Raw genomic sequence first — 6,664 nt, 5'->3', positions numbered from 1 at the left:
GAGAGCCAAACGCCTCAAGATACACAGATTCGTCCTCTGAAGGGTTAAGGGCTGGCCAATTTCCCCTCTGTTTCAGGATCTCTAGAATGTCTGCAAATGAGACATCTTCAGAAGGGGAACGGGGGGAACCCTCAGAATCATCCAAATCTGTGTCTGACGTGATGGACTCAGGTGAGTCAATGTGTTTCCTCTTACACTTCCTCTTCCGAGGGGGCTCTTCTGCCAAATCAGGAGAGGCCTCGGAAGAGGATGAAATCCCCACAGGGGGTTCCTGAGGAGCTGGCTCCCTGCGGTCCGGGATGAGGGAGTGAGTCGACTTAACCTGAGGCACTGTAGAGGGAGGGGCGGACGGAACCGACTGTGGAGTACAGCCAGGCTCTAACACACTCCGCATGACCTCGAATGCACCCCTGTCAGGCAGAGCCAGAGGTCCCCGCTCCGAGAAGCTAAGAACCCCCCTCGGCACCGACAGTGATGGCTCCGAGGCCGATGTCGGAGCCGAACTCACCAGCCGAAGCACCGAGAGGAGAGGGGTCGGACAAGGTCCGATGCCACTCACCCCTCGAGCCGACGAGGGAAGTCCGGCGCCGAGATTCTTCCAAGGAAGAAATCGGAGCCGACGACGGAGCCGAAGACAATTGTATCGGCTCCGACGCTATCACAGTCTCGGTTCCGCCCGGCTCCGAGCTCAAGAGAGTCGAAGGAGGAATATAATGATGGACCGGGGCAGGCATCGACTGATGAGTCGGGCTCTGAAGCATCTGGGCGAGTGCCTCGGACTTAAGAAGTCGACTCACTACCCTCTGAAGTTCATGATCCGACAGCCTCGATGACCTAGAGGAGTGAGATCTTTGGCTCCGTTCAGACAGCAGGGGAGATCCTGGAGCCGAATGAACGGAGCCAAGAGATGGTGACCTGGACCTCTTCCTAGTTGTCGGCTCGAAGGTCTGGTCGGAGCCGACACGGGAACTTAATACCTCGGCTCCGGCGGGCGAGTGAGCCACAGAAACTGTGGACTGAGACTTATCGGCTCCAGCCGGAGCCGATGAAGGCAGAGGTTGAGAAACCTTAGGTCTCGGCTCAGTTGTCGGAGCCGAAGACCTAGATGCCTTAGAGGGCTTCCCTGTAGAAACAGAAAGGGAATCCTCTGGCTTGAGTAAGCCTCTTAAGATCAATTTATTTTTTCTTTCCTGCAGGACCCTGGGGCTGAAGCCATGGCACACAGCACAGGAGTCCTGCAGGTGCAAAGGTCCCAGACAGTAGACACAAGAAGTGTGAGCGTCTGTCAGAGACATTTTCTGACAGCACGCATCACACTTCTTGAATCCGGAGACCTTTGCTTCCTTAGACATTTTTAAAAGGTGTAATCAAACACACACACAAACACACTAATTACACCCTGTCAAGTTTAAATTATAATAAAAACCACTAACTAGGATTTTAAAATAATACACACACTCCACTAGGGAAAGAGAAAAGGCCTGTAGGCCCAAGGGAAGAACCTAAAGTTCTTGAGGGAAAAAAACGGGAATTTTTTTAGAAGGGGATAAAATTTCTCTAAACAAAGGGAAATAAGTAAAAATATTAAAATTAAAGGGGTTTTAATAGACTAAATTACACAAGAAAAAGTCACTTACCAAGAACCGGTAGAAAACCAACCTCGATAGCTGTAGCAGCAAACGAGATCTGAGGTAACTCTCGCCTAGCATTGTGGGATATAAGGGGAGCCTCGAGCCGGTGGAACCAACTCTCGAGCTTTTAGAGTGGCCGAGTCAGAGCCGAGGTCGGCTCCGAACCCATCCAGCAAGAATGAAGGCGAGATAGACAACTTAACATTCCTTGTTTTAACATGGTCAGATAAATTTTGATCCCTCAGCCAGGCGTGCCTGCGAAGAACTGACCCAGTGGCAGCCACCCTAGACGAGGCCTGTACAGCATCAAAACCACATTGCAAAGAATGCTTACCCACCTGTTCAGAAACATGTACTAAATCTTGCAACTCTTTACAATCAATACCTTCCGCCAGAGCATCAACCTTAGACTTCAATTGTGAAAGTAGATAGTTTTGGTATTTCAACATGTGAAACTGGCAATTCAAAGCCCTCATAGCTAGAGTGGAAGAAGTATAAACTTTCTTTCCCCATCTATCCAAGGCCCTGGCTTCCTTATCTGCAGGAACCGGATTCTTGACAACAGAAGCCTTAACACCTTTAGGCCCCTGGCTAACAGTTTCTGGGTCTGCCCTAGGACTCTTAAAAAGATACTTATGAGCTTCAGGCACCCTGTAATACCTATCCGGTTTAACAGGAGCTGGAGGCAAAGAATCAGGATTAAGAGAAGCCTCTGTAAAAACATCTTCCACTACATCCAAAACAGGAGGTATAGCCAAAGGCCTATGCTGGGGTAAAACAAAATTCCCTAAGCCTTTTCCTGGAATCAGAGAAGTCCTGGCCTTCCCACTTAAAATGCTCCCTCATGGAATGAAGAGTTTCTGAAAAGAAAAATCCTCAGGAGGAGAAGCAGAAGGAGTAGAATCATCCACATCAGAATCAGAATAAGGAGAGTACTCCTGCATGTCTTCAGCCGAAGACTCTGAAACATCCGAAGCCTGCTCAAAACTCCCTAGCTCAGGCTCCACCCTAGGTCTCTTATCAGGAGGGGGCAAAGAACCCCTAATCAAAGTAATCAAATCTTCTGCCATTTTAAGCATATGCTTCTTGGGCACAGTTCCCGAAGAACTAGGGGTGACACCAACTGAAGCTAAACCTGGCCTGCCTCTGGGAGAAGCCTTGGAAACAGAAGGAGAGGGCCTAACCACCCTAGGCAGGGACGGGAGTATAGTAACCTGAGTAGCCCCATCCGCCTGACCTGCCTCCTGAGGGGCCACATCCTGCAATAACAAAGTCTCTCCTGGGATCCCAAAGAAACCTCCGTGGAACCACCGGCTCCACCGACACCTCTAAAGAACTGGCGTCCGCTACGGACGGTTCTTCTAGCCTAGGCTTAACTGCTTTGTCCTTGCGCTTCTTCGAAGAAGCGGGCGTCGGAGCATCCGACGGCATTTTATAATTGCACCGCTTCCCGAAGACTAACCTGGCACAATCTAATCTTCTCTTTATAGTGCGCTTATTGAATCTAGCACAAGAGCGACACCCAACAACGTCATGCTCAGGCCCTAAACAAGGAATACACAAAGTATGGTAGTCTCTATGCGGTATCTGTTTCCCACAAGAAATACAGTTATTCACTTTTTCTGACATCCGGTAAACCACTGAGGCAAGAAAAAACTAAAATATTCCCCAACGGGGTACTTAGCCAACTTTGACTCGGTCTGAAACTCCGAAATCGAACAATTTCAGAACGCCAACCGGCACTTGCAACGCTGCTTCTGCATCAGACCATGCGGCAAAAAAGACTGAGGATATGACGTCGGTCATGCACATTTGTACCCTGACGTCCTGATGTCAGTCAAATGCGCCTTGACCGACGTCAGCCTTATACTTCGATATTCGGGCCGACCGAGGACAGCAGACTACCCAAGTGTAAGGACTGCAGCAATGTGAGATGAAGAACATCTGCTTCTGCTTCGGGCACCGCATGGCAAGAAAGACTGAAGAAAATGGCGTTGGCTGGTTCTTTTATACCCCTGTCGCACTGACGTCAGGGAAGAAGCGACGACAACCAACGCCGGACCTAGACTTTGGAATTCGGCCAACCGAGGACCCGCCTGATGGCAGGAAAACCCATCTGTTATGACTGCAGCTGTATGCACGATGAACATCTTTTGTTTAGCGACAGACAGGTTTCAAGGTTGACAGGTCCAAAATGGCAAAAAATAAAATGTACGAAGCACAAAACCTGAGGTCCCCCGTCTTTTTTGGCACTAAAAAGAACCTGGAGTAAATGCCTAATCTGGATTAGTCGAGGGGGACCAGTTCGATGGCTCATTTGTGAAACAGCTTTGAAACCTCTAGAGCTGCGGCCTCCCTGTGAGTGGGTAGGACATCCGGGAGGCGTCTTGTAGCACTTGGTGGGGCAACAAATGGGATAGTGTAGCCTCTGGATATTTGTAGCACCCAACGATCTGCAGTTAAGGACTTCCATGCTGCTGGGTGCAATGATAAACCTCCCCCCCTGACTGCCTGCAGCGTAGGACAGTAGGGAAACCCCTCAGGGCTGCTGAGTGGGCCTGTCACAAAAAGGTTCCCCAGACCCGAAGTTCCTTGGACCCCCCTCTACCTCTGAGTCGGCGTCAATCCTGTCCCCCTCTGCCTCTGGTGGAATAGTTTTCCTGAGACTCCCGGGAAAACATGTGATTTCCGGAACCACATCTTCTTTTGCCCTCTTTGGTTCCTAGCAAAGGACTGCCGAGGGTTAGAGAAGTGGATCCCGATGGCAGACAAAATCTTCCCGGCTTTTTCGCTCTGGACAACAGTGTCACGTGCTGTCTTCCCGAAAAGGGAGAAACCGTCGTAGGGAGCATTAGTAAATGATACCTTGAAAGGGTCCTCAAAATGACACAACCTGAGCCAGGCGTGACGCCTCATAGCTATGCCTGTCCCAGCCGCCCTAGCTACTCCTTCTGTGGCGTGGGACAGGAGACGCATGGAAGTGTTTGATACCAACTTCAGAGTCGACATTTTCACAGAGAACAGTTGTTTGTCCTGCTGCGATAACTACTCTGGGGGAGATGCAGCGAATTCCGAAACAAGGTCTCGCTGCAGCCGTATTATATGTGCCAAATAGTTCAGTGCACGGATGGAAAAGGTAGCTGACAATTAAACGCGCTTCCCAAACCTATCCACTGACCTGGACTCCTTGTCCGGAGGGTGGACTGAGGAACTCCCTTGTGCCAGTTCCTTCTTGGTGGCTGCTGCGACCACCATAGCGTCAACAGGGGCTCCTTTAGACCAAGATTGGCTGTCGGTGGGAGGAGAAAGAATCTTGTCAGGGTGTTTGGGTATGGGCTCTATGGTGTCAGGCTCCTTCCATGCCCGTGTGGTGATAAGGTCCGCTGGCGGGGACACCCAGGAAGTAGATGGGCCCATGCCAAAGGCCTCCATGAACACGGACTCATCCGTAGAAGATTTTGGGGCTGACCAACCTCCCCTCTGACGGAGGATCTCCATGATGTCTCCGAAGGAGACATTATCGTGAGGTGACCTGGGGGAACCTTCTCCTTCATCTAAATCCGTGTCCATAGTGAGGGACTCAGGGGAGTCCAAGTGCCTCCTTTTGCACTTGCGCTTATGGGGGCCTTCTTCAGTGGGACTCGTGAGCCGTGGGGGGTTCCTCAAGGGGAATAGCCTGGAGCTCCTCTGGCATGGGCTGCCCGAGACAGGATGAAGGGAGTCGTCGCCAAATCCAGTGGAGTCTGGGTGGAATCCGAGGAGATGGGCTGAGGTCTCAATCCCTGGGTGAGTACCCTCTCCACCACTTTGAACGCCAAAGGAGAGCGTGAACCTCCTTGGCTCCTAGCAAGGTAGAAGCCCTCCCCGGGTCCGAAGTGGGGATAGGAACTGAAGCGAGGGTAGCCTGAGGTCCAAGGGAACAGTTCAGAGCTGAAGCTGGATCCATTCCCTGGGGTCCGACTCCCTGTCCATTGCTCCGAGAGTTCCTCGGATCCGAACTGGCCAGAACCGAGGAACTCAAGGTAACAGCCAGAGTCGAGGTTGGTGGAACCGTCGGCGCTGAGCTACCAGCTCCAAAGAGTCTCGGATCCAAGAACCCCGAAGCAGCCGCACGGATCGGGGAAGGAGAGATGGGGCAGAAAAAAGGCATGGAGGTCCCCCCTCCAGAGGGAGAGGGGCCTGGCAAGACTCCCATCTGTATTTGGGTCTGAATGAATATTCACATCATCTTGTCCATGTCCAAGTGCGATAGGCTCAGAGTCGATCGCGAAGAGGCGACTGACTCGGATCTGGCTGGTCTGCACAGTAAGGATGAGGAAGACCACAGATCAGAAGACTCCAATGGCTCCAGCAAGAAATGGGGTAAGCAGAGCCTGGGAGAAGCTGGCCTCAAAGTCTTGGATGGTGGAGTAGGGAAAGATTCCCTTTCCAGGGACCTCTTGCGAGGCCTATCCCTCTTCCTCTCTTTATCATCCTTACACGTTTCTCTGTCTTTTTCTTGTTCTCTCTCTCTTGCTTTTTCTTTATCTTTGTCTGTCTCCCCCAACACCTGAACAAGTGGGAGTTTGAGTCCCTGTCCGAGTGGGTGGTTGGGCGGGAGTACCCGAGACCAAGGCCGTGGCAGAATCCAGCATTGAGGCAGGGAGAAGACCCTTGGCAACAAACTTGGCCTTCCTGTCCCTGAGGGCCCTCGGGTTAAAGTTTGCACAGATTGAACAAAGTGTTGCTAAATGGGGCACTCCCAAACATATTACACATAGAGTGTGACCATCAGCCGGTGAGAGCTTATGGCCACACACTGTGCATTTTTTGAAAACCGACTTAGGCTGATCAACCATAGTCTAACACTAATTGCCACTCCCTAATGAGAACATAATACACGCTGAAGGGAAGTGGGCCTAGAACTACTTTCAGCAATAAAAAACTTTTTTTTTTAAGCTATACCGATGAACAGCGTACACTAAAGGGGGGAGGAAGAGAAAAATAACTACCACTTGCGCACAAAAACAGAATTAACCTACTTACTTATCCCT

The sequence above is a fragment of the Protopterus annectens genome, chromosome 3.part0 (assembly GCF_019279795.1).
Source record: "Protopterus annectens isolate FY-2018-M chromosome 3.part0, PAN1.0, whole genome shotgun sequence".
Lineage (NCBI taxonomy): Eukaryota > Metazoa > Chordata > Ceratodontiformes > Protopteridae > Protopterus > Protopterus annectens.
Note: the sequence above shows the minus strand (reverse complement) of the source record.